Source organism: Myodes glareolus, chromosome 16, assembly GCF_982192425.1.
Source record: "Myodes glareolus chromosome 16, mMyoGla1.1, whole genome shotgun sequence".
NCBI lineage: Eukaryota > Metazoa > Chordata > Mammalia > Rodentia > Cricetidae > Myodes > Myodes glareolus.
Window position 1 is genome coordinate 22815767 of NC_142041.1, and position 27833 is coordinate 22843599.

Genomic DNA, 27833 nt, shown 5'->3' on the forward strand with positions numbered 1-27833 from the left:
GCGTTCAACAGCATAACCTGATGTCTCATAAAACCCAATCCACTGGAGGTATTGGAACAGTGGGGAGGCTCTGTCAGGGCTGTTCTGGTAAATATTTAAAAACCAGCTCTCTAGGGCAGAGAGATGAGGGATGATAGGCTTTCTAATTTCTGGGTAGAAATTCTCTGTGGATGATTTCAAGATGTAACACCCCTGAGTGTGGATGCGGGGCACAGCTGCATTTCCATCACACAGATTTAACGGTTATGAGGAACTTTAAAAGCACATGTGGTAGCAAAACATACTAAAAGAATTCAGACTTGCTTTGGTGACTGGAGAGATGGCGCAGTGGTTAAAGAGGATCCAATGCTGCCCTCTGGCCTCTGTGGACACCTGCACACACATGATACATATACTTACACACACACACACACACACACAGATATTTAAAAAATAATTAGGAAGTGATGGATTTTCATATAATTTAGCTAAGTGGCTCTTCATGTTCATGCTTAACAGTTTGCATAAGTTTTGAACATGTACCCATTGCCGCCTGTGGAGGCGCCAGCACGTCGCTGCTTCAGGTGCCCTCTCAACCGCGCCTTTGTAGGCAGAGGCTGAGCTTTGCCTTATTCTCTCCCCTGTGTTCTCCCTTCATTGCATGTCATATGGGTGCCCTGGGCTGTGGGATTCCAGCTGCTCAATGCATGGTAGCACACCAGCCCGTCTGCTTTCGTGACCGAGGGTAGGTCCAGCACTCAGCCAGCCATTCTCTCATTGGGTCCCCAGAGTGACCCTGCTAGATGAGTCTTGACATTTCAGCATTACAGAGCAGGGAACTGCGGCCTAGAGAGAAGGCGGTTGCCTCCAGTCCAAACCACCTGTCTTTAGTCTTCAATCGCTACCACGCAGGCTCGGCACGTGTCACCCCTTGGTGGGCCGCTGTACTTGCAGACTGAATCTTCTCATCTCAGAAAGGACTTGGAGATCGATTCCAGAGAAACGCCATCACAAAAGCTCAGCAGTGTGACAATCATCTATAAGATAGTGGGAGCCGGGGCCGGATGAGCGCAGGCAGCACATCACTCTTGAAGAAAGCACACCTGGATTCGGGGTTCAGTTTGTCCCTGGCATGGGTTGTCTCATTCCCCCGCAGCCATCTCTACCCTGCTGGAGCTCCGTTTCTGGATCCTGCAAGAAAAAAGCCCTTAAGAGGCAAACTCTGGCCTTCACGGCACAGACTGAAAACAACTTCAGGTGATGACCCCACGGAGACTGCCCACGAGCAACAGATGTGTCCCTGGAAAATTCCTTGAAGGGAAGCCAGTTGCCCAGGGTCAGGCAGAGGGTCGGGAAGAGGGTGGGAGAGAATGCAAGGTTGCAGAATTAGAGAGATCTGTGTGCCAGAACACCAGGATTCAAATCTAAGCCCGCTTTCCTTGGTAGCACCGTGGCCTTGAGCAAGTTGCCGGGCCTTTGAGGTGTCCCTCCTCTGCAGAAAGGGGAAGAGAGAAAGGAAGACTAGCAGCTCTCTATGTACTGGACAGTCACGCATGTGTCCTTAACATTATCTGTGAGGGACAGCCTGTGAAAGACTGAGCCCAGTATGAGAACACTATGATCGATAGGCAACAAATGGCAGGTGTTGTTTCATTAATCCTCTAAATAATTGCACAATTAATAAAAACAACAGAAACACTCATCATTTCTGGCATCTTCTGAGCACTTTCTAGAAGCCAGACATGGTCCTAAGTGCTTCTAGGTGAATTAACTCACTTAATTTTTCTACCTGTCCCATGAGGTTGGTCTCTTTTTAAGCTTGCTTGACGAGGGAAAAGATTGAAGTCAGTTAAATACCCTACTCAAGGACACACTGCTAGAAAGGGGCATGGGTCTATTAGTTTTGCCACTTTAAAAGGAGATAGCTGAGACAGAGAGGCTGAGCAGTGTGCCTCGGAACCCTCCCCTGATATCAAGCCTGGGGAACAGCCTGCTGAGCTTTTGTCTGGAGGTTCCAGGAGGTCAGTAAACCTGTGTGTTTCCTATAGGTTAGCGGCACCAGCTGGCTTAAGGCGTGGGGTTTTTTAGGAAGTCCTTTCTGGACTTACCTTGTCATCTGGCTGGGCATTATAGGCTGGTTTCGTGTGAAGATCCTGGACTCGTCCCCAGACTGGGACAGTGCAGGAGCCCTGCTTCCCGGAGGCTTGTGAGCCGGCCAGCTGGCAGCGGGCCACCATTATGTGCGGCTGGGTTACTCGCGGTCACCCTTCAGCCTTCCAGTCATACTTGAGTCTCCCATTGGCTGGGTCTTGACTAGCATCTGGAGCAGCAGGCAGCCAGACCTGGGAGAGGAAGCCTAAGGCCTCTGATGGAGGGGACCCATCTAGACACCAGGGGGTTGCTTTCTGCTCCCTTTGCTTACTGCTGCCAACACACCCCTTCTTCCACAGTGCTCCTCAAGAACTGTAGCCTAGAAATTCCTGGGAATGAGCCCTCTTCCCAGGTGTGGGTGGTCTTTGTGGACTGGACACTAGAGATGTCATTGAAGGCAAGTCACTGTCTCAGGCCCTTAGAAATGTTCCTATTGTTTTGGGAGCCCTTCTGGTAGGGGAAACTCACAGAGCTACTTTTCCTGCGCCTGCACAGGCAACCCAGGGAAGGTGTTTCCTCTTTCCTGGGGGAAGACCATATCCAGGTTTGGGGCTGGATGTTAGGTGTTAATAAAAGGGGATAGCAGTAACTGTGTGTGTGTGTGTGTGTGTGTGTGTGTGTGCGTGTGTGTGTGTGTTCACATGCAGACACACATGTGTATGTGAGAGCATGTGAATGTCTGGGGCCTACATGGAAGGAATTTCAGAGAAAGGGACCAGAGGCAATGTGACCTGAGATGGCACCCAAGGCCCAGGCTGCTCCTCCTGCTGGTGTGGCATGAAGGAGTTAGACTTCGGTCCAGATGTGTGGCCTTGTCCCCTGACTCGCTCCCATTCTGACTCAACAGATGGTGCTCACATCTTACCATTTTATTGGGTTCTTCCTATGAGGCTCACATCCCTACGGGGAGAGCAGCCTTTCCCACGTGTTAGCTTCTTGTCTGCTGGGAATAACCGATCCCTTTACCCCCATGATCAGTCTTTAAAGGCAAATTTCTGAACCAGAGCTGTTTTCGTAGGAAGGCCACACAAGTCCAGTAAACATGCCATTTGTCCATTACAGATGACTTTGATCTTACTTGTGAAATCCTAACCTTGGCATTTTCGTGGCACAGTACACGCTCCTCTGAAGGCCGATTTTCACTACCAAGGTCCTCTGAGTCAATCCAAATGGAATAAAGCTCCCCCCGACCCCCCAGACATGTTTGTGATCTCCAGATCTTCCTTGGAAGGGCCCAGGGCCAGAGGAAGAATTTCAGTTCCTTTAGCCATAAATATTAGTTCTCTTTACTCCTTCACAAGATTCTATTATTAGAGAACCATTTCCACGGACATTGTGGGAACTCCTTAGAACACATTGCCGAGGTTCGGTTTCTCCCCCGGTCCCTCTTAGGACCCATGTGGTAGGCACTAAATCAGAGAAGGACTAGCATTGCCTGGAGTCACAGAGTCATCTGGCAGCTCTGTGTCCTCTCGGTGCTTCTACAGTCTTTAAAAAAAAGCTGTCCCTCCTCTGCCATGTCTGGCTGCAGCCCCAGCTGCTTCAGTCTCCCCTCTCTATGGGAGGTCACAAGTCACCAACCTGCAGCCAAGGGAGGAAGTGTTCAGTAGAATGTGCAGCTGCAGCTGGCATGGGGCTCGGGGGGTGGCGCCCTCCTGAAGCTGACAGGGCTTGGAGAGGAGCAACCACCATGCGTGTCTGGGTCCCCCAACACCTGCCTGTGTCTCTCCCTGTACTCTGTCTCCTAGCAGATGGCCGTGTCATCCCTGGTTGCATAGCTGAGGACCTACTGCAAGCCATATCCTGGAGCCACCTGGGATGCTTGCAGGCCATCAACTTAGCCTCCCCTCCCCTCCCATGCCCGTCCACCACCTGCCTGTGCCTTCTGCTGCCTGCACAGCTCCCTAATCAGTGTTTGCTGCTCTCCAAGGCTCGTACCCTGGCCTTGTGATTCCTCTCCGGAGTGTGGGGGGACACTCTGCCCCTGCCCTCCAAACTATCAGGCCTCAAGGGAATTCTTACAATATTTTTAAAAAGAAAAAAAAATACGTTTGTCTCATGCTTCACTTTGGACACCAGGTGGCTTTTTTCTCCTCCTTCTGTTTTTTTCAATAACAAATGTTTTATTATTCAAATTTACTAAATTTCATAAAGTAAACAATCTATATTTTACTAACAATTATTGATTCCTGTTTTTAAAAAACATATAACATGGGGCTAGAGAAATGGCCCAATTGTTAAGAGCACTGGCTGCTCTTCTAGAGGATTTGGGTTCAAGTCCCAGCACCCACATGGCAGTTCACAACTGTCTGTAACTCCAAGATCTGACACTCTCACACAGACATACATTCAGGCAAAGTACTAATGCAAATAAAATAATAATAAATAGTCTTATTTATTATATATTAAATATATATAATAGATTTTTCTGTCTTAATATTTATATTCTATGTTAAAAGCAGCTAAACATTTCTGCAATTTAAATTTACAAAAATGTATACAACCTCCCTATTCAAATCCTCAAGCGTGAGGTTCTACTTTTATCAACAAAATGTACCATTTTTATTTTTTTTAAGACCAAAAGCAAAATGGTATGAACTAAAATGAACAGATTCATTTTTTGACTTGAGCTTGCACTGAATTCTTGGCTACCAGATAGTTAATCACCAAATCCATTCAAGTAACTATTTTTTCTCCAGGCTGACAAAAATCTGTGGTTGACTATGAAGGGAGTTCCATTTTGGTGATAGCTGTTAAGATTTATGAAGTTTCTAAAGGTCTAGTTTCAGGTTATAAAAGACAAAATTGAGGGTTAAGGACTCAGCTTAGCACATAAAAGTGCTTGCTGGGCAAGCGTGAGGACCCATGTTAAAATCTCATGAATCCATGTAAAAGTTGGGTATGTGCTGTAAATGCTTATAATCCCAGAACTTCTGTGGAGAGATGGGAGGCTGAGATAGGGGATCCCTGGGACTTAACTGACCAGCTATACCGGCATTCATGGAAGAAAATCAAAATCGAGACCCTGTCTCAAGGAAATTAAGAGGTTATGGTGTCCTCTGACCTCTGTAAGGGGAGTCAGTACAAGACAAGATGCTACCTGTCCTGCTATCACCGCAACCCAAAGCCACTAGCCAGATAGTAGTAACTCAGTGAGCCCTGAAATCAGATGCATGCCCTTTAGATGCTCATGGTCTAGAGAAGGAAGAACCGAGGAATGCCAGGAGCTTTGAAGAGGAGATCAGTCAGCAGCTGAAGTGAGAAAGGATAAAGACTTAAACCAGGGAGGAAGAAACAATCATGGGTAAGATACGAGAGAAGGTTGACATGCGAGGGAAGCGGAGACCGGTAGCAGTGGGGTTTCTTGCTGGAAAAACTACGTAAACGATAGTGCTTCTGGTTATACTTCCTGCTCCCTTCCTTCTTCCTGAAAACATCGAGATGATAATTTTGTTCTTTAAAAGTCTAGGTGTGGTGCACACCTATGATCTTAACACTTGAGATGCAGAGGCAGGAGGAAGCTGGGTTTAAGGACATCTAGGGCTACACCGTGAGAACCTGTACCAAAGCCAGAACAAATAAAACACAGAACTATGTAAGGTCACATCTGTAATTCCAGCACTCAGGTGGCCAAGTTAAACATATTGGTCTGAGTTTTATGCCAGTCAGGGCTACATAGTGAGAGCCAGCATCAAAAACAAAATGAACAAACAAATAAAAAAAAACCCACAAAACTACCCAAATGAAAATAGAGACATTAATTTGATTTATACACTTAAACCAGCTCAGAGAATTCTCTGTCTCTTAGGCCCATCTATCCCATGAGAAAGGCTGTTCCGGCTTCTCTTGCAACTGAGATCCAAACACAGGACTCCATTCTGTAGATTCTAGAATTGATTTGGAGGTTAATCAAGAAGGGGCTCCACAAATCCCACTCTGACAATGGTGGCCATGGGGTACACATTCCTAGAGGTCCCAGAGACAGAGGCATTAGGGATGACCACCAGACCCTATGCCCATTCATGGAGCTGGCGACTTTGCCAGTCTGTGCAGACACTGTGTCTCTACCAGGCATCTCTGCAGTGTGATTAAGTCTTATTCCTGGAGGCATAGCCTTTAGCCTTCTCGGTCATTTTATGACTTTTCAACCAGCCTTTAATAAATCTCTTCTGTGTACACTAGGTCAAGTGTTTCTGTTCATCACTAAATCTGTGACTGATGGATCACTTCTCCTTGGTAGTTTCCCTTTTAAATAGGTAACCTGTCACCAGAGAGCAAAGGAAATACAATGGTTACATGTAATTATTAATATATATGTATATGTATATGTATGTATGTATAAACAAGGCTTTAATTAGCATAAGGTACTTTATGTTCATTCGCTTCCTATCCAAATAACCTCAATATTTCCAATGAGAAACCAGAAGCTGAAGTTTCCCAAGGTCACACAGCTGATAATGGTGAAGTGGCTGCTTCAATCCCAACATACGCGATGCTCATATACCTGCCACGGTATTAAAGAAGGTCACTGCACAGCCTTATAGTTTATCCAGTCCAACTCACACCCCACACCTTGTGTTCTCAGGCTCCTCAACATGTAGAGAATGATTGCTTCGCACAGGGGAATGCAGAGTAACTTCTGGACAGACTTTGTTGTTGTTGCTGCTGTTTGCTGTTGTTTTGAGACACGGTATTACCACACAACCTGGGTTGCCTCAGTCTTGTTACGTAATCCAGTCTGCCCTTAAACTGAAGGTCCACCTGCTTCAGCCTCCTGAGAAGCTGGAGTGCAGGTGTGCACCACCACACCTGTCTCCAAACTGATCTTAAAATCAGATGGAGCAAGAAGATACCCAATGAAGGCATTCCATTACTAGGCAGCAGCCAGTGATACCAGCGGGAACGGGTCCTGGCACAAACAATAAAAACGGCCATTAGCAGCGCTATAAATCTTGTAGATGTTTTCTATGCCATTTGGCAGGAAAACAGGAAGTAGGGGCGGGCTCAGGTCTAGTTAAATGGAACCATCCCGCAGAGGCCGCACTTCTGTCTGTCTGCTCTGCAGCCATAGTGTGACCCTTGACAGCATTGGGCACTCTGGCCTCTCTCATCTCCTAGGAGTGGAAAGCTGGATGGTCAACCTTTTCCCAAAGCCTCTAAATCTTGTAGGTCTCACTGGACGTCACCATGTTACGGATCCTTTCCTAAATCAGTCACGGGCATACAGATATGAGAGCCACATGCCCAGTTTAGATGCTATATCTGCTGAGGAAAAGTGGGCCCTGCCTCCTCAACCCGCCTGCCTCACAGCTGCACAAAGTCAGGGCTCTGTAGCGGGAAGGCAGGCAGCTGAAAGTGCCTGCTGGCTATGTAACAGAGAAAGGTCTCTCACTGAGAGGCATTTGAAAAGAACACTGTATACAGTGGAAAACTGGGTCTTCTACTTCAGGATGATTTATATCTTCAATAAATGACTTTTTTAGGTAGTGTTGGGTGCTCAACACTCATTTCGAGCAAGTTGCCGAACCTCTCTGAACTCTGACTTCCGTAGCTCTGAGGTGAAATGGCCAGAATAGATCATTCTGAGGCCTGTATCAGTTGCTTTTCTGTATTAGTTATTTTACCTGACCAGAGGCAACTCAAGGGCTAGAGACATAGTACAGTGGTTAAGAACATTTGCTGCTTTTCCAGCAAACCTGAATTTGATTCCCATGTCTGGTGGCTCACAACTACCTGTAACTCCAGATCCAAAGGACCTCTTCTGGCCTCCATGGGCGCCCAGACATGGGGCATACAGGTACATACCACATACATTAAAGTAAAAATAAAAATAGGTATTTTTAAGAAGCTTACTTAACACAGGACAGATTTATTTTGCCTCATGGTTTGAGGAGTTACAGTCCACCAAGGTGGGGAAGACATGGTGGTGTTAGGATGCTTGCTACACCGAATTAACAGTCAGGAAGCATGGGAAACTGAGAAGTGTATAACTCATACATCCTGCTACTCAGAAATCAATTTATTCAGTGAAGGCCCACCTCCTAGAGCCTCCTGCAGATTCCACAACGGCCTACTATGACATCACCAGCTGGGACCCATCATTTAAACACATGAGCCTAAGGAGGGCTTTCCACAACTAAGCCACAAGGTCTTTTTTCATATTTCACTCATTTTCTTCTCGTTTGCATTAAGAATTCTACCTCGTAGCTGACAGTAACAATCCCACAGGGACAACAACCCCAAATATCTCCAGCTCTCTGGTATGAAATAGCTAGTGACAAATATCTACTGGTAGTGGGGAGCAGCGTCAACTGTAATTGGGAATTAATGATACAGGGATCAGTATTTAAACTTAGACTCTGATCCTTACGGTTAATAATTCTATGACCTTACCGTGATGGCTAATCTCAATTATCAAATTGATGGGATCTCGAATCACCTGTGAGGTGGGCCTCTGTGTGTGGAGGATTATCACAATGACGTCACCGAAGTAGGAGAACCTGTCCACCATGGGTGACACCATTCCCTATGATGGAACTGTATAAAAAGAAGAAAACGGGGCTGGAAAGATGATGGCTCAGAGGTGAAGAACACTTGATGCTGTTGTGAAAGACCTAGATTTGGATCCTAGCAACCGCATGGCAGCTCACCACAGTCTGTAACCCCAGTTCCAGGGGTTCTGATGCCTTCTAGCCTCTGAAGGCATGGTATGCTCATGGTACACGTACATATATGTAGGCAAGACACTCATACACATAAAATAAAAATAAATAAATGCTTTGAAAAGAGCAGGTGCATTGAATGCCAGCATTTGTTACTACGTGCTTCCTGACTATGACACAATGTGGCCAGCTCCTTCAACCTTCTTCTGTCCTGACTTTTCCATCTGTGGAACTGTACCCTGGAACTGTGAGCCAGAATAAGGCCCTTGTCCCTTAGCCTGCTTTTGTCAGGGTATTTTATCACAGCAATATGAAAAGCAAGACACTCCAATAAGTATGTAATATCTGCTGTGAAATGAGGTTACTCAGAGGATTTTTGCCTACATTAAGCGATGCCACAGGTATTAGGATTCTAGCGAGAATGCTTAGTCCATGAAGCTATTTGTTTGTTTGTTTCATTTTTTTTTTTTAAAAAAGCTCTGTCTATGTAGCCTGGAGTGTCCTGGAATTCTGGAACTCACTACTTAGGTCTGTTGGCTTTGAACTCATGGAGATGCACCTGCCTCTGCCTCCCAAATGCTGGGATCAAAGGTGCACAGCGCCATGCCTGGCTCCGAGAGTTTTGACTGTGGCTGCTCCTTCGGTTTGCTGCAGCTGTACAGCTCCCCAGCTGGACGGAACTGGAGAAGTCATCTCAATGGAATTCTCTGTTTACAAAATAAGGGACCGAGGTCATCAGTCTTCTCAACCCGGAGTCTATCTTTTACTCCACCAAAGCAAAAGAGACATACCGAAGTGGAACTTCACAGAAGTGAAGAAGTTCAAGGGCTCTCTCCTGTCAGGGTTGATTTGCAAGACTCTTGCCCCCTGGAGATTTCCTCACGATCTATTATTGCTGATAGAATTCCCGAAACACTAAATCCCCCTGCCCCCGTGGTTCAGCATTCAATATGTGCTTTCAGGGACCATCAATTGTCCTGCGCACTTTGGACATTAGGAAATGATAAATACTGAAAGAAAATGTATGGAGTAGGAGAGTGAATGCTTTTAGCAAGCTGAAATTTGGGAGAAAATTTACAATTGCCAGCAAGACATAAAAGCTACTTAAGAGACGCAAGCCAGAGAATCAGGAAGAGAACTGAAGCTGGGCATGGTGATGGAGGCCTATAATCCCAGGACTTGAGAGGCTGGAGCAGGAGGATTGCTGGGAGTTTGAGGACATCCTGGGCTACACAACGAGCACTAGGCCAGCCAGACCTACATAGTAAGGTCCTGTCCGGGACACACACACAAAAGATAAGTGGATTTCTCCATTTTGCTCTTTCTTTGGTGTCAGGTTTAGGAATATTTTACTGAAAGGACCTAAACAAGTCAACAGAAGGATCGAAGCCCCTAAGACAAGAGAAACAGCTCTATATAAATCTGTGATGCTTGCCTAAGCACTCTACAAGCTACCTCAGAACTCCCGGGGAGAGCACAGAATCACTGTCCATCACACAACAGACTCATGGAAATTGAGACTCACACTGGGAGGACAATAAGGGTCAATGCTTTATTTTCAGAAACCGCCATTAACACATCCTCCTCCACCACCAACTATGGACTCATGAGCTGGGCACCATCTTCAGCAAAAATCTGTAGAAGATTATCCCGCTAATGACTTAGACGCGCCTACAAACAAAACAGCTCTCCTCTAGGTCAGGAGCTTCCTACACAAACAATTCACGCCACAGTGATCTCATTTCCCTTCTTGGTTGAGGCTATTAGACCGGCTGAGCGGATGAGCCGAGCAAAATACAGGGTGCCCAGAAGACACGATGACATGACAGCTATTTTGATGTCGCTAAAGGCAGAAATGCAGAAAGATAGGCTAGACAGAGGCATCGTTTGGTGACATCATAGCCGTACCCAGTGAGTACCAATTAGCGATGGACAGAGATGTGAAAGCAGAGCCCAGAGAGATGCTTCAGAGATCTGGACTTGCTCTGAGCCTGTCCACGCCCTGTTCCATATCGACAATGCTAGGCTGTAGACGTGCCATACTCTCTGTTCTTTGTAGACTGCCTTGGTCCACAGGTTTAGATGAATAGGTAAATGTAGATAACCACAGCTTGGACCAGTGGCTCCAAGTTCTGGCAAGAGCTACTAAACACATTGCCTCAGTGATATAGTCCACGTTGGCCTTGCCCTTTGTTACTCTCTGGTCTTACCTTTGGTGCACCATTCCCCATGCCCCCAACTACTCAGGCATACCTACTTCTAACACCAAGACGCACCATGGTGTTTTTATCTATTTTTCTCTTTGTTTTATTTTTGGGAGGGGTGAGATATGGCCTCCCTATACAGCCCCTGACTAGACTGGAACTTGCTATGTAAGCTAGATTGGCTTTGAACTCACACAAGTTTGCCTGCCTCTACCTCCAGAGTACTAAGATTAAAGGCATGCACTACCATGCCCAATTATATGAACTTCTTTTTTTTATATTGTGGTGTGTGTGTGTGTGTGTGTATCTGTGTTTGTTGCATGTACATGAATGTGTGGGCTCTTGTGCCTATGAGTGCACATGTGAAAATTAGAACAAGACACCAACTGTCCCCTTTACTGCCTTGAGCTAGGTGCTCACTGACTTGGAACCTTGCTATTTTGTCAAGGCTGACAGAACCAAGGACCTCTTTGGACTCACCGTCCCTGAGTCCCGATGCTGGTACAACAGGGATACACAACTATGCCCTATGGGTGTTGTGGATTTGAACTTGGTTCCTCATACTTGCAGACTAAGTGCTCTTACCCACTGAACCATCTTCCTGGACCTCTACCATGCTGTCTACACCCCCAGTATTTCATGCAGTTGCCTGTCCCTGAGTGCAGGGCTCTCTGTCTTTCTATCTACCTAACAACCTCTTCCCCATAGTTTAGGATGCAACTAAGATCTTTGTCTGGAAGCCTTTTGTTGCTCAACCCTCTCGCTACACCAGACCCAATAAATTCCTCCCCACTGGAATTTTGGTGCTAGCACCGATTGTCGCATTGATAATGATCGCACTGCATTGCAGCTCCTTATCTTCATTCTCTGCCCTGCGTTCCCTGGACCCCTCTCTTCCCTTCATTTAAGCTCATTAGGGATAGAAACCAAATCTTACCCACAGCCTGGCACTTCCTAGAGGCACTGTAAAAGAATAAATAATTAAAAATGAATGAATGAATGCCTCGTATAAAAACACATTATTCTGGCTCTTTGTGACGAAGTCTAAGCCTGCTGAGAATCATAATTACATTTCCATGTAGGCTGATGCAGCTTCCTGAAAGATTCACACACACACACACACACACATACACACACACACGCACGCGCGCGCGCGCGCGCGCGCACGCGCACACACACACACACACACACACTGAACTACCGCTTCCCTTCTAGTCACCTGCAGTCTCAATTAGGACTCATAAATGCATTGAAATCATACCAGACGTCTCTCCTGGCACAGATAAGTCATATCACTGTAATCTTTCAGAGCTTCCTGGGGCTGTAACTGACATAGGTCCTTGGGAACCACACATCCAACGTCCAACTTTTCAAAGCTCCTTTCCTATAGTCCCCTAGAGGCACATTCATCGCTATCTGGACTGGGAATACTTTTAGACCTGTTATCTTCTCACTGAATTGAACCTCACTCATCTTAGTCCTTTTCTTCTAATTGTCCCAGAATACACTACCTTGTTTAAACGCAACTTGATGAGGAAAGGCAGGAAGAACCATCTAGTCTTCCTGGTGTTCTAAGAAGAGTCTTCATCGTCATGGGATCTGAGCCTTTCAAAAGGATGCTCTGTGCTCTAATGAAAGACTTAAAACTCAAATGGGGGCACCAAATGCAAGTCAGCAGGCATTTAAATTTCTGCCAATTATTCAGCCCTCAATAGCTAGAGCAGGCAGCATTTGTTGCAGGCTGGCTGAGATGCCTGATGGGAAGACGGGCAGCCTGGCCGGATACCAACACTTCTGAGTCTATTCTCGCCCCACGTGATGGAAGTTGGCAGTAAGCACCCTCCAAGATGCAGGGACCCATGCCCTCCTGGTGACCCTCATCACTCAAGTCTGAGATTGGCCTCACACGCAGATTCTGTCACACAGCAAGGACAAAGGCCTCGGAACAGATAGACAGGGGTGGGACTCTTCAGTGTGAAGAGCAGGTCTCAAGGGAAACTAGACCTTCTTAATTACTTACAAAGACTTAATAGCGTGTACATAAAGAGTTTTCATTTTGTAATCACGAGGCAAATAAAAAATGCTTAGGTTTTTATAATCATTGTCTGTTACACTAGTCTCTTTGTGGAGCTTTCATCTGAAGCAATCCAAGTAATTAATGGTTAATGCTGTTTATATTAACATTATTATAGAACTTTTCATTGTCAGTTCTGTGTCCCCAAAGTGTCCTGGCTGGAAAACTCCGGAGCACTTGGACTCTGTGCAAATGGGGCAAGGAGGCTTGCGAGAGTGTGGATTATGCACACTCCTTTTGTTTCTAGCTCTTTCTTTGTGCTACGAAGAGACACTGCTGCTGTGGGATCTTTGCAACTCTTGCCTAACAGGTGGTTAAACATTTGAAAGCAGGCTAGTGAGCGTTGTTGGCCAGAGGCGGTGAAGGGGACACCGAGGACGAGTCTAAACTAGTGTGCCTTGTTCCAGACTTCGGTAGGCTTCTCTGCCTAAGATCAACACAGCTGTGTAGCGATATGCTCTCCTTTGTGATAGTTATGATAAAATGTGATGAAAAAATAGTGGACTGGGCTGGAGAGATGGCTCAGTGGCTAAGAGCACTGATTGCTCTTCTTCCAGAGGACCTGGGTTTAATTCCCAGCTCCCAACTGTTTGTAACTCCGGGATTCAACAACCTCACACAGACAGATATACAGACAAAACACTAATAATAAATAAGTTAATTAAAAATAATAGACTATAGTATATTCATATAACCAACACAATCAAATTAAATGTTATATGTGAATTCTATTTATTTATTTAGATATACATCCATTATTTGTTAAGATAAAAGTATCAAAAAATACATGCGTAGATACTCTCAGACCTCATCAGAAAAGTTTATTTGTGTAGCAGATGGTGGTTGCCACGGAAACTCACAAGCACTTCTAGTAGACAGAGTAAGGGTCATCTATATCACACGCCTCTCCCATCTCCCACAGACTGAGGGTCCACTGTGAAAGAGGTGAGGAGGGGCGACAGGAGGATTGTAAGAACCAGCCATGATTGGAGGAAAGCAGTGTCTTTGGATACGACAGGGTCACTATAGTCATGATCTCACAACAGCTGGGGTGGCCTGCACAAGACTAAGGCAGCCAACATTCCAGCATGGAGGAGAGATGAGCTCACAAGGCCCCAAGCCTAGCTGAGGAGCAATTGACAGCTAATGGCTTCTAATGGTTGAGCATGTTCCACTGGATGATCCAACATCCACAAGTGTGCGGACAGCACAAATGTACTCAGTGGGCTATTAAAAAGTAAGAGGGCATGAAACTGGGAGGAGATGGGGTGGAGGAGGTGGGTGGGGAAGGCTTAAGAGGGTTGAGGGATGAATATGATCAAAATACATTATACACAGCACACAATTCTCAAAGAACTCGTAAAATATTACATAAAAATATAGGCAAAAAGTGAGTGTGGTGGTGCATACCTTTAATTCCAGCACTCAGGAGGGAGAGGCAGACGATCTCTGTGAACTTGAGTCCAGCTTGGTCTACAGAGCGAGTTCCAGGACAGCAAGGGCAATGCAGAAAGACTGTCTCAAAACCAACCAAACCAAACCAACCAAACAAAAGACATCCACAGTATCCCAATTGTCAAATTGGGACTTATGTATGGTATCATTCCAATATTCTTGGATGGAAGAAAGCATAGGAAAAAATGTTAACAATGGTGCATTGGACAGATTATGGATGACTTTAATTTCCAATGGGATGAGGTTTGTGCGTGTAATGAGAAACAGAAATTGTTATATGCAACTCTCTACTTCGATTCTATATGTAAATAAGAAGAGTTCTTTTTTTTTTTTTTCGTTTTAGAGTCCAGTGAACATAGGTGGTGGAGGCAGCACAAAGCGAATAGCGTAAGGTCGACTGAAAACTCCAAACTAGGAGCGATAATTCCCAGCCCTATGTGAGCTCAGAAACCTCAAATTTACTATTTTTCACTCTTCTGTTTCCTGGGCAAGGCTACGGTGACACTTATGGGGACAGAGGGTCATCTGAAGAGAGCAGAGACTGAGGGGACAGCGTCTTGTTCTCTGACCCGCCTGACAGGGTTGAGTGCACGTGGCAGAGAAACAGAATTAAATGAGTCTGGACCGGAATGTGGAGCAGACAGTCTCTGGGCTGGAAGGAGGTGGCTAGGGTTAACAGGGTGATAACAGAGAAGGCCTACCCCATAGGCTTAGGGGCAGCCATAGGGGAGTGAGGGATATCCCAGTACTGACTGTTCTACGAACAGGATGAACATATGTCGCCAGACCTTTTGAAAACCTGGAACTGCTCCAGTCACGGGAATGCAGTAGCCCTGAAAGCACTTAACAAGGAGAAAGGGAAGGATTCTTCTCAGAGAAACGGTTTCCAGGTGAAGTATTAGATATACAGGTGAGCTTGGCATGTGAAGGAGATTGGCTCCAGCAGCCCCTGCAGAGAGCAAATCTGGGGATGCTGGAGTCTCTCATATAAAATAGTGTAGTGCTGGTATCTAACCTACACTTCCTCCTATCTATTTTAAACCATCCCCATTTATGCATGCATGCATGTATGTATGTATGTATGTATTTATATGGAGGGGCACAAGACAGGGTTTCTCTGTAGCCCTCGCTGTCCTGGACCTAGCTCTGTAGACCACGCTGACCTCAGAGATCCGCCTGCCTCTGCCTTCCAAGTGCTGGGATTAAAGGCATGTGTCACCACCACCTGGCAAATTTTATAATGTGCACCCAAGTGAAATGCTATCGAGATAGTATCGAAAGGTTTTGCTTAGGGAATAATAAGATAAATCAATATTTATGTTTACTGCAGACACGTTTTCCCTCTGCTATGTTCAATCCTCTATTGACTGAGTCATTGGGTATGGAGCTCGCGGATGCAGCGGGCAGACCATCCTGGCACCTGCTTTGAAGAAAACCCAGCGTAACTAACAGCAGAGATCACCATTCAACAGGCCCTATGCATGCAAACAAGATTCCGTCACCTTTTAGTTCCCCATCATTAACCATGAATCAAGCATCACCATGTGTTTAAGGTATGCCCACAACATTAAAAAGGGAGAGAAAAATTAAATAGAGGGGAGTTAAGTCAATACACAATGTCCTAGATTAAAACGTTATAATGATTTTTCAAGAGGTAAGAAAACATAGAGAGGCCGTTAAGAGGTCCACGCTCTCATAAAAGACATGTAACCACAGACGATGTTAAAGGGTATAAGTACCGTTATGATTTAAATATGAATGTCCCCTAAGAAGCTCGTATTTTGAATGCTTTGTACCCAACTCATGTTGCAATTCTGGAAAGTTATAGAAACTTTGGGAGGCAGAGCCTACATAGCAGAAGGAGGGTATTGGGGGCTGGTCTTCAGAGATATGATGGCTTACCTTGCTTGTCCATTGATAAGCTTTAGAATTGCCATGGAAACAAACTTCTGGGAGCATCCATGAGGACTCTGTTGACCTACGCGTGGTAGTGTATTTGTAATCTCAGCGCTGGGGAGGCAGGGACAGCAGATTCCTAGGGCTCATTGGCCAACTAGCCTGAACTATTTAGCTAGTACCAAGTCAATGAGACACTTAGGTTCAAGTGCCCCGAAAGACAAGGAAAGATAGGTTGGGTGCCACTTGAGGCACAGCAGCCAAGATTGCCCTCTACCCTCCACGCATATCTGCACACATAGAATGTGCACACATCCATGCATTAAAGAAAAAAATGCAAACCATCTATTTTTATTTATGTGCATGTGTTCACAGAGGCCAGAAGAAGGTGTGAGATCCCCTGGAGCTGGAGCAGCAGGCAGTTATGAGCCATCAGACATAGGCACTGGAACAAAATTCAGGTTTCCTGGCAGAGCAGCCTATACTCTGAGATGCCGAGGCATCCCTCCAGCCTCTATATTTATTTTGGATCTTGTGAAATGTGATGATCTATCAACTTTTGTTTATACTATCCTGTTACCCTGTTGTTTTTATCCTTGTAGCTTTCAGTAGACTCCCAACCGTCTTAGAGTGTAATTTATTTGGCTTCAGAGAAGTGGATATAAACATACACTTGAATTCTGTTGTGTTTATGAACCAATGACTGCGACTCCCAGGAGAGCCTGGGCTGTTGTGTGACTCCAGTTTATGAAAGCAACGCTGGAATTACTCCTATTTTAAAGAAAAGAATTGACTTGGTCAACTATTGGCAATTTGGTACTTTTTAGAAAAGAGTAAGTTCTTTTTCAAATGGCTTTAACACTTACGTGCACGGCAATGATTGTGAGAGTTTCTGGGCTAGTCTACTTGAGAATTTTAGTTATACTTTCTGCTTTTGAGCTGCAGTGCTCGAAGTACAATACTTGCCTAGACTGCTCATGGCCCTGGTTTGCTCTACAGCGTTGAAAAGAAAAAAAGAGCAGGGGCAATTGGAAGTTTCTCTCCCGCCCTCCAATTCCCAAATAACCACTCAGAGGCTTAATATTATTTATAAATGCTCGACTGATGGCTCAGGCTTATTATTAGCTAGCTCTTACATTTAAATTAACCCTTATTTTTTATCTATGCATTTCCATGTGGTTAGTGGTTTGTTACCTCATTTTTTTTAAAACATGTCTTGCTTCCCTCAGCAGCTGACTGGCATCTCCCAGATTCTGCCCTTCTTCTCCTATATCTCTGTTTGGATTTCCCTCCTGGCTCTATCCTGTCTTACCATTACCAAAGCAGCTTTATTTAATCAATCAATGAGAGTAACACATTCATGGTGTACAAAAAGACCATCACACAGCAGCAGGGTGCTGGAGAGATGGCTCAGTGGTTAAGAACTCTTGTTGCTCCTTCAGAGATCTCAAGTTTGGTGCTCAGAACCTGCATTAGCAACTCACAACTGCTTATAACTGCAGCTCCAGGGTATTGGATTGAGGCTCTCTTCTAGTCTGCACAGCCACTACACACACACACACACACACACACACACACACATGCACAGGTGTGCATACATGTGGATACTAACACAAACACATACATATACATTTTAAAAACAAACCAAAGAGAAATGAAACCCATACATTTCCATTTTATTTATCCACACGAATGCCCTTAACTTGAATTATTGAGAATGTTTTCTCTGTTTTTCACTTTGCCTGCTCACTCTTCAGTCTATGAGCACTGAGGTGCATTGCTCACTGGCTGTGGTTGACCTCTTTGTAGTCGTCACCCTTTGGGGTCTAATGACTTCCACCTGGCAATGCACTGAAGGCTGAAGCCCTGAGGGTTCTTGGTGAAGAACCCAAGTGGGGGCAAGTTACAATATAGCTGCTATGTTTTCCCTTTTCCTTTGGAAACTGTGATTTATCTCCTTGGTTGTGGATTTCGACTCGCTTCACAGCTTATTATTAGAAAATAAATTATTCAGCTGCTTCCTATTCAAGACATCTTTAGCTGCCTGAGTATCAACAAAACAGGAATAAGTCAGTCACATTTTATCATTTTATTCATTCAGATCTATCAAGATGCAATGAGTTTCTACCAGTCTCTATGGCAAACTACAAAATAAAATATTTTTTCTCCTTGTGGCAAAATATATACATGACAACAAATTATATGAAGTATTCTTTTGACAGGCAATATATTATACAACCTTATGGAGTCCCACCCATCTGGGTCTTGATTTCCTCAACTATAAAATGGTGTTTGGACTAGTTCCTAAGGTTTCATGTGTATTTTCCTAAAGCAGCTTTATTAATATATAATTGACACGCCATATAATTCACTCATGTAAAGTACATAATCCAACGGCTCCTTATACACCCCACTTTTTAAGTTGGAATAGACACATTTAGCACATTTTGTTATTTTTAACCACTTTAAGTATACCAATCCCGGGAATTAATTTCACTCACAACGTCTCAAAATCATTGCCACCGTTTCTAACGCTTTATCATTACCCTCATGCAGAGACTGCACTGTGTAGGTGTAGCACTAGAATTAGTCTGTTTGAGACAAAGCCTGTCAAAGACCCTCAAGCCTCACAGAAAAGAGACTTATTTTAACTCCCACTCACAGTGCCGTGCGGCCTGTTGTGAGCAGTTACTCACTTACACACACTCCGAACATTGTTCTAAGCTCTATCCCGCGTACACTAAGAGCTCTAAAGAAAGTCTGAGACAAGAGAAGAGAACATAATGTGGGGGTTTTGTTTGGATCTTGTGATTATGAGCCACCAGAATTTTCTTATTTCTATCAGCAGACTTCAGTTAACTTTCAAACTAAGCTCAAAAATCCCTCTCAAAAATGTTGAACATCACCGGGTAGTGGTGGCACATGCCTTTAATCCCAACACTCGGGAGGTAGAGGCAGGCGGATCTCTGGTCTACAAGAGTTAGTTCCAGGACAGGCTTCAAAACTACAGAGAAATCCTGTCTTGAAAAAGAAGGAGGAGGAGGAGGAGGAGGAGGAGAAGGAGGAGGAGGAGGAGGAGGAGGAGGAGGAGGAGGAGGAGGAGGAGGAGAAGAAGAAGAAGAAGAAGAAGAAGAAGAAGAAGAAGAAGAAGAAGAAGAAGAAGAAGAAGAAGAAGAAGAAGAAAAAGAAGAAGAAGAAGAAGAAGAAGAAGAAGAACAACAACAACAACAACAACAACAACAACAACAAGAACAAGAACGAGAAGAAGAACGAGAAGAAGAACAAAAAGAAGAAGAAGAACAAGAAGAAGAGCTAGTTCCAGGCAGGACAGGCCTCAAAGTTACAGAGAAACCCTGTCTCAAGAAACAAAACAAAACAAACAAGCAAACAAAGTTGAGCAGCAGTTGGCACAAAGTAGAGAATTTGGAGGCGATAACTGCATATTCTTCCCAGGAAGTAACTAAAAACTGTGATGGGCATTCTTCCTTGTGAGTCCTTAAATTCAACCAGCCCAGGAAGGTGACCCAGGAATGGACACACTGACTTCTTCATCCCAAAGACTCTATTCAGCATTATCCTTACCACTGGAATACCTTCTCAGAATTGTTGCCAGCTTGGTATGTCCATGATATCTGAGAGAAATAGAACCAGAAAGGTTACGGCTGTGTGGGTATTAACCACAGGGGTAGGACTGGTCATTAGTGGGCCTGCCACCCTTCCTTCCCTGATCTTCTTAAGTCCTTCCCGGATGCTGCGGATGCTGCATCCTGGCAATGAGAGCTTCTAGCAGCAAGTATAGGACTCAGGGAATAAGTTTCAACAGCCCTAAAAGAAGATGAGTTGCTTGTAGAGTTTCTTCCCCTTGGCTGTTCAAAGGCTGTGTGTTGGGGATACAGGGGGGACTAAACGCACACGGAATAAAGTTCCTTCAAGTCTGAAACCCTGGGACATCACGGGTAGCATTTGTGGACACACAACATAAAACGTGGTCTTAATCAGTCCTCTTCACGTAGACCTGGATTCCAGAGGAGCTCCTGTGTTTTAATGGAGTTTGACAGTTTGATCCATTCCACTGAACGTTAGATATTATTGTTATTTCTTCCAAAAATAGCAACTCCCATAATTTTTGCAAAGTGAACAAAAAGTTCTGGGCTCACTCCCAGCTCTGCCTCTCCGTATCTGTATGACTTTGGCATTTAACCTCTCTTGGACCTTGGCTTTCTAATCAGGGATGGTTTAAATGCCTTTGAAAACATTTTAAGATTCTGAAAAGATTTTTCTTTACTCTTAAAACCAGAAGTTTCTCATGAGATTGTTTTTGTGGGCTTGCAGTTGCTTAGGGATACTTACTGGAAGACTTTTAAATGTCAGCCTGGGTGAGTGGGCAATGTGTGGAACCAGGCATTCAGCCTGTGAGGTCTGAGACGCTATTCTACACAACCTTGAAACTGATGTGCAAGCCTACATCACTATGTGGCAACTCTGTGGCTAGGTTGGCCTAATAAAATTAAAGATAGCTATCTAAGCCTTCTTTTTGCTATCAAGGGATGATCCAAGCACAGTGGAACATGTTTATGAAAGCAATTTTATTTTGCTGAAATACAATGGCCTTTACCAAATGGAAGGTCATGTTTATTTTGATGAGTGAGAAAAATCACAAGGAAACCCTATAACTGACAAGGTTAAATCATGTCGTTTTTCTATCAAAGCTGAGATCTCTATGGGTCCTTGAAGTGGGGGCTAATTTTGCACCTGCTTGGGAGTCAGGAAGTGGCCTATGAAACATTATAGTGTCCTTGACTCTGCACACAAATTTTCAGAATGTGTGTTTCGCTTCTCTGGACATGTCACAATTTTTACCCTTATAACGTGAACCTACATGGCTGTTGCATCACCCTATGTGGTTTTCTTAACCAGTTGGAAAATAGGAAATGCAAAGAACAGGATATTAGTGGAAGGAATGTCTGCATTACATTACAGAAGCCTTACCAAAGCAATCAGGAATGAGATTACTGGCATCCAAGGAGAGTTGATTGCTAATTGAGTAAAGGCAGGTAAAAGAACACAGGTAGGTGGGAAAGAAATAAAGAGGAAGATGAAGATAAGAAAGAACTAGAAAGAGATGGATAGATGATAGGCAGATGATTGATAAATAGATATACATGATTGACAGATAAGAAGTAGGTAGATAGATGATCTACAGATAGATGACTGACAGACAGACAGACAGACAGATAGATAGATGATTGATAGATGTAGATAGATGCTTGATAGATAATAGGTAGGTGAACTGATAGACAGGTAGGTAGACAGACAGACAGACAAATAGACGATAGGCAATATCTATGGGAAAGTCCAAATTTCCATGCATTCAAGGGAGGTCTAATCTTTCCAGCCGATTCTTCAGACCACACCCCTCCTCTGTCACTCCCTACCTATTTCCTGGTCCCTCCGTCTTCCCAGAGTTCTCACCTAGATACCCAACAGCTACTAGGTTCTCCCACAGACCCCTAAAGCTCAGCATGCCTGAAATGCGGCTCAAGTTCTTTCCCTCCACCCCAAACTGCTCTTCATCACATGTACTTCAGTACATTCTGGTGCCGAAGTTAAAATATAGTCACATCCAGCAGCTCCCTCGTCCTCTCCCTGCATGTAGCTACTCAGAAACAATAACTTAGCATTAACTGTACCACTGAGCAATATTGTGCCATCAAAAAAGATGGAAGATACTGAAACATGGCCCGGGACACACATAACTCAGTTCAGACAAAGAAGCAAACCAGCAGCCAGAAAGGACTCAGAAGTCCCCTTTGTTCTGTCTCTTCTCCAAGTCCAGAAAGCATTTCCCCTCTCCAGTACTTCAAACTTCTGCTGGTCTGGACAGTGTCATTTTCTGGGGGGAGCACTTCCATATTCTAGTATATTCTACTTATTTCAGTAGCAATTATTTCAAAGATAAGATGGGACTGCCACACAGCACCTCCCTGCACATCTTCCTCTATAGTTGTTTATACCGAACTTAGTCACCAGAGCTAATGTGACCTTGAGAATATGATTTCTCTGTCTAGAAATGTCTTCTCTAAGTTGTGAGTTCCTGTTTGTAATGCAAAAGGGCAGCTTATTGGCCATTCTTCCATGAGGCCTTTCTCAAACTCTCAGGCAGGAGTTGATACTGCCAAAATAATTTTTTTTTGTTTGTTTATACCCTCTATCATGCTAAGGGTGTGAGTGTCTGTGTGTGTGTGTGTGGGGGGGTGTTCATGAAAGTACATTGTGTTTTGCTCATTTGTTTCTTTCGTCTGTTTGTTGCTTGTAAGCATCCCAGGTCTGGAAGGAGCACACCTTGTTGATACTCTAAGCCCTAGCTCATAGAGATCTGAGAGCATGATGCTGGCATATGACCTCATGGTGATGGCATCATATGGTGGAAAAGAGAACACATTGAGGGGGAGAGGGGAGAAGAGGAGGAGGAAGAGGGGAAGTGGAGGAAGAGAAGGGTTGGGCTAGACAAACTTGTTTGACGACCCATTCTTGTGAGAGCAGCAGCAATCCTGCCTGGGATCAGTTTTCTGACATGTGACCCTTTGGAGGTCACACTCAGACTGCAACAGTTGTCATGGTTACCCTTTCCTTAATGTCTAGGTGATTTCATCTACAAACGTGACAAATCAATACTTTTTATACCCTAATCTATGTAGGGTATGGATCCACCAGAGTTATTTGCCTACTTTATGCATTAATGTTTCAATTTTATTCTATCTTTTCAAAGTACAAGAAGTTTACATGAAGAATGCTTTTAAAGGTTAGAGCTGATGAGATTCTGGGGGACACTGCTCACGGACCTCACGTTTATCCAGCATCCATTACAGGCCCGGCGCTGTGCTCTTTCCAACATCACCCATTAGAACAGCAAGCTATCTGTTCACAAGATGCACATGAGAGTTTGGCGTGAACTTTCCATCCCATAATCGACTTCACCATGAGAGCTACTGTTTCAGGAAGCCTCACTCTTTGTCAGCTACAGTGCAGGGTATCTACAGGCCCTTATCCATCGAAGGGGAATCAGTTTTCTCAATGTACAAATAAAGCAACTGACTCGTAGGTAACTAAGAGGCCTGTGTAGAGACACATAAATGATAAGTCATGAAACTGAATTCATTCATTCATTCACAAAGTTTTTTTTTTTTTAAAAAAAAAACACCTACTAAGTCCTGGTTATTATTATTCCACAGCTACATTCAGAAGTCATACAGGGGAGATTTAACCAGAGATGAGTCCTGTACTGTTGTTCCCACAGGCATAAATAAGTGAACAAAGACAGACACACGCAATTATAAATTGTGACAGGTGCAGTAAAGACATTGATTGAGGGCAATGCTTGAGAGTGTAGGAGGGTGGCTGGGAAGAGAATGGGTTAAACCCACAGGCCTTTCAGAGGAGCTGACATTCTGCTGACATGGCAAGTCCAGAAGGCTGAGCTCTCCCAGGCACAGCCCACAGCTGCTGAAAGGCTCTGGAGGGAAGATGCTTGGCACACGAGAGAAAGCCCAGGAGGCTGGTGTGTGTGCCCCCAGTAAAGCTGCTGAAGCAGAGGTGTCGGATGGAGGCAGGAAGAAGGCAGCTCCACCCCTGCAGGAACCCTGGGCAATGAAGAGGAGCACGGATTGTGTTTGTCGTACAGAGGGACAGCCTTCAGGGTCTCAAACAGGGGGCAACATGGTCTTTTATTTTGCTTTTCAAAGGGCTGGTGTGGAACGTGAGATCCTCCTGCCTCCACCTCCTGAGTGCTAGGAAAACAGGCCTGTTCTTATGTGGGCCTTTAAGTAATCATTTTGACTTTTCCGTAAATGTAAAGTGGAGTGTGGAGACAGGCTGCCTGGACATTTCAGTATCTGGTGAGAGATGACCAGGGCCTGGAGACAGGTGGCCATATTGAGAAGGAACGTGTAGATCTCCATACTTCTCCTGCTTCCCTCCTCCCCCCTCCCCCTCCCTCCTTCCTTTCTCCCTCCCTCCCTCCCTTCCTTTCTCCCTCCCTCTTTCCTTCCTCCCTTTCTCCCTCCGTCCTTTCTTCCTCCCTCCTTCCTTTCTTCCTCCTTCTCTTCCTTTCTCCCTCCCTCCTTTCTCCCTCCCTCCTTTCTCCCTCCCTTCCTTTCTCCCTCCCTCCCCTTCCTTTCTCCCTCCCTCCCCTTCCTTTCTTCCTTCCTTTCTTCCTTCCTTTCTCTCCTACTTCCTCCCTCCCTCCTTTCCTCACTGGCCCCTTTCTCTCCTCTCCCTTCCTTCCCTCCTCTCTCCTCTCCTATCCTGTCATCCTCTTTGCTCTCTGCTGGTTTCTTGGTGACATAAATGAAATCTCAGTGTGGTTCCCAGATCCACCTATCTTCCTGTGCCATAGAGTCTAGCTCACTGTCTGACAATGGGGATATACTATAGAAAATGTCATTTCCAGACTCTTTTGAGCTCTCTTATGCTAGCTTCCTGAAGTTGAATGCTCGTCTTTCAAAGGACCTGCAGACTCCTTTTGCCTCTTGTGACATCAGCCACATCGATGGCTCACTGGTAAGGCATTCTGTAGGTGGGGGCTCTGTGCATTGTTCTGTCTTGGGGAACATTGCTCATGCTGACTCCTGACTTCATGCATTTTGCAAATGCACAGCTCAGAGCTTGTGACTTCCTGCTGTTTGTGGCTTCCAGTGCTGCAAGGGATGGCTTTCTATGAGGCGAAATCTGATAGTGGTCTATTATTTTAAGATACAAAGAGTTGGGCGGCAGAGGATTAGGGAAGTAAGACAAAATGCTTTGAATCAATTGTTGCATTTATATGCTCCAAAAATGGCATTTCCTTTCAGAACGTATTTTTCATTGTTTTCTTCCTTTTCTCACATCTATGATCCCTTACTACCAGACAATAAGAAACTACAAAGAATGAAACACACAATTCTACTCACTCAAAGATAGTCACTGTAATGCCCTATAATATTTATGACTGTGACTTTTAAACAATTGGTTTGGTTTTGGCCAGCATTAAAAATCAATCCTGTTCATTATTGTTGCTTAGGTATTGTATTAATGAAAAAAAGAAATTCATCATCTGTGGTCAGCTGGCCATAACATTTTAACGTTTAAGTCTTTTGAATGTATATTTTATACAATCAGTTCTATATTATATTCACTTTTATAACTAATATTACTATGAAAATTTTTTCCATGATTAACAATCTCCTCACAAGTATTATATTACATAACTGCATAAAATAGTTATCTGTGATTGCTACAATGTGCCAGAATTCCTAATCTTAAAATGGTCACTATATGAAGTAAAAACACTAATTCCTAATGATAAAATGGTCGCTATATTAAGGAAAAACACTGGTTCCTAATCCTAAGACGGTCACTATATGAAGTACAAACACTGATGACTGGCATTGGTCCTGAGAATGATGTGGGTCAGGTGATATTCATGGAAGGGGCCTCATCATTTCCTTCCTGCTGATTTAGTTTATTTTTTCCCCCAGTGCACACGGTTTCTGAATGAAAATGTTTAACTATGTGGATATCTGTGAGGCTAATTCTCCTTTCCAGGACCTAGGCTGCTTCCATTTAATTCTTACCCATCCCATGCAGGCGCTAAGTCCAGGTACTTCTGTCTTATCAAAGCTGTCATTCCTCCTCTACATCCTCTTCCTCATTCTGCCTACGAATGGTACACAGCACCTTGTTTCCCAGTACATAGTCTCTGGGTGGAGCTTGTGGCCAATCAGACTGGCCCATATTGTTAGCCACCAAGTTTGGGTTGGGGCAGACAGGTGAACGATCCTGAGGTTGATTCTGGAAGCTATTTGTAAAGAGGGTATTTTTTTTCCTGAGGTGCAAGTTGATAGCTTCTTGAAGCTATTGTGGAGACATGGTGCAAGCATAGCATTGGGCCAAATACACAGGGAAGAAGAGGCGAGGGATGCAAAAATCACCATCTGGGCTCCCAGCCTTGACGGTAGAACCCGCAGGCTTCTCTTTAATCTTCCTCACCGCGCTTTGTCTTATTGTTCAAAGCAAGGGTTCTCTCTGGAAATACTGATGGTCAGATAACCGTGTTAGCACCGTGTTCTTTATAACAAGAATGGCATCTGCACCTCTAGCGTAGTGTGGGTGTGGACACGGGGATGAGCAGAACGCATGTCCTCGGTTATATGTCTGGTAAACACAGCAAGTGGATGAGTCGGCCAATGGCACGGCGTTCTTAACCAGTTCTGTTTGGGGGTCAGAATTTTATTTAATTTATTAATTAATTTTTTTTTCTTTTGAGAAGGTGTCTATGTAGCACTGGCTGTCCTGGAACTCACTATGTAGACCAGGCTGTCCTGAAACTCACTGTGTAGATCAGGCTCTCCTGGAAGACCAGGCTATTCTGGGACGCATTATGTAGATCAGACTGAGATTCACCTGCCTCCGCCTCCCAAATGCTGGAATTAAGGTCATATACAACCATGCCTGGCCTTGAATCCAGAATTGTAAAACTCAGACCAGTATTTAAAAGAATAGATAGGGAAGATTGATTCATGACATTTATTTTATATTTTTTAGGTGTGTGTGTGTATGTGTGTGTGCGTGTGTAGGTCAGAGGACAACTTGGTAGGAGATGGTTCTCTTCTTGTATCATGTGGAATCAGGGATTCAACTCAAGCGATTACTTGGTGTCAAGTGACTTACTAAGTCACCTGGCCAGTCTCAGCCCATGACATTTAATAAGACTGGTACTAAGATTTTTAGTCTTTTGCTTATGTACTATGGTTTCCGATTTTATGTTTTTATGAGCTTATTTTTTGTTGTTTTTGGTGTGTGTCTCTGTTTGTGTATATATTTCTTGTGCCTTTTCTTTTTTCTGTCTTTTGTTTTCATTCTGTCTTTGTTTGTTTCCTAAGGAAGAGAAAGAAAGTGTGGAGCTAAATGTGCAGGGATGTGGGGATGACCCAAGAAGAGATGAGGGAAGGAAAACTGGTCAGAACATATTGCATGAAAAAAAAAATCATTATCAAAGATATTTTTTTTTTTTCGTGGTGGAATAAGTTTTAGTGAGTTGAAATGCAAAGTCTCATCTAGTGCTGAAAATGGTCAGACCTGTTACTACTGTTTCTCAGGGTGTCATCTCTGAAGACCCAGCACTGCCCTTGTCAGGACTTAGGACACCTCCTTATTTATACCAGCACTGCGTTTTCTGACTGGTCTCCATCCTCCCTCCCATTGTTCTGAGTGTCACCGACCACAATGATAACCCCAAGGCATTCAAGTCATAAAAATCATCAGATATTACACAAGCATTTTAGTTAGGGTTTCAAAGATCATGTTTTAAGACCCATGACCACAGCAACTCTTATAAAGAAAATGATTAAATTGGGGTGGCTTCTAGTTTTAGAG

At 44.4% G+C, this 27833-nt stretch overlaps 2 long non-coding RNA genes across 2 annotated transcripts in view; one reads left to right on the top strand and one right to left on the bottom strand.

Moving 5' to 3' along the window:
- Positions 1-281: 281 nt before the first annotated feature.
- On the bottom strand, positions 282-2201 carry LOC146891420 (uncharacterized). The gene is made up of 2 exons (XR_014997289.2): positions 2088-2201; positions 282-1170 (listed from the first exon to the last, which is right to left on the bottom strand). It is a non-coding gene; the product is annotated as an uncharacterized LOC146891420 (long non-coding RNA).
- The window catches only part of LOC146891421 (uncharacterized), a 46995-nt gene continuing 21064 nt past the window's right edge, over positions 1903-27833 (top strand). The window contains exons 1-2 of the long non-coding RNA XR_014997291.2: positions 1903-2000; positions 15856-16078. This is a non-coding gene — a long non-coding RNA (uncharacterized LOC146891421). The remainder of the gene's footprint in view (positions 2001-15855; positions 16079-27833) is intronic.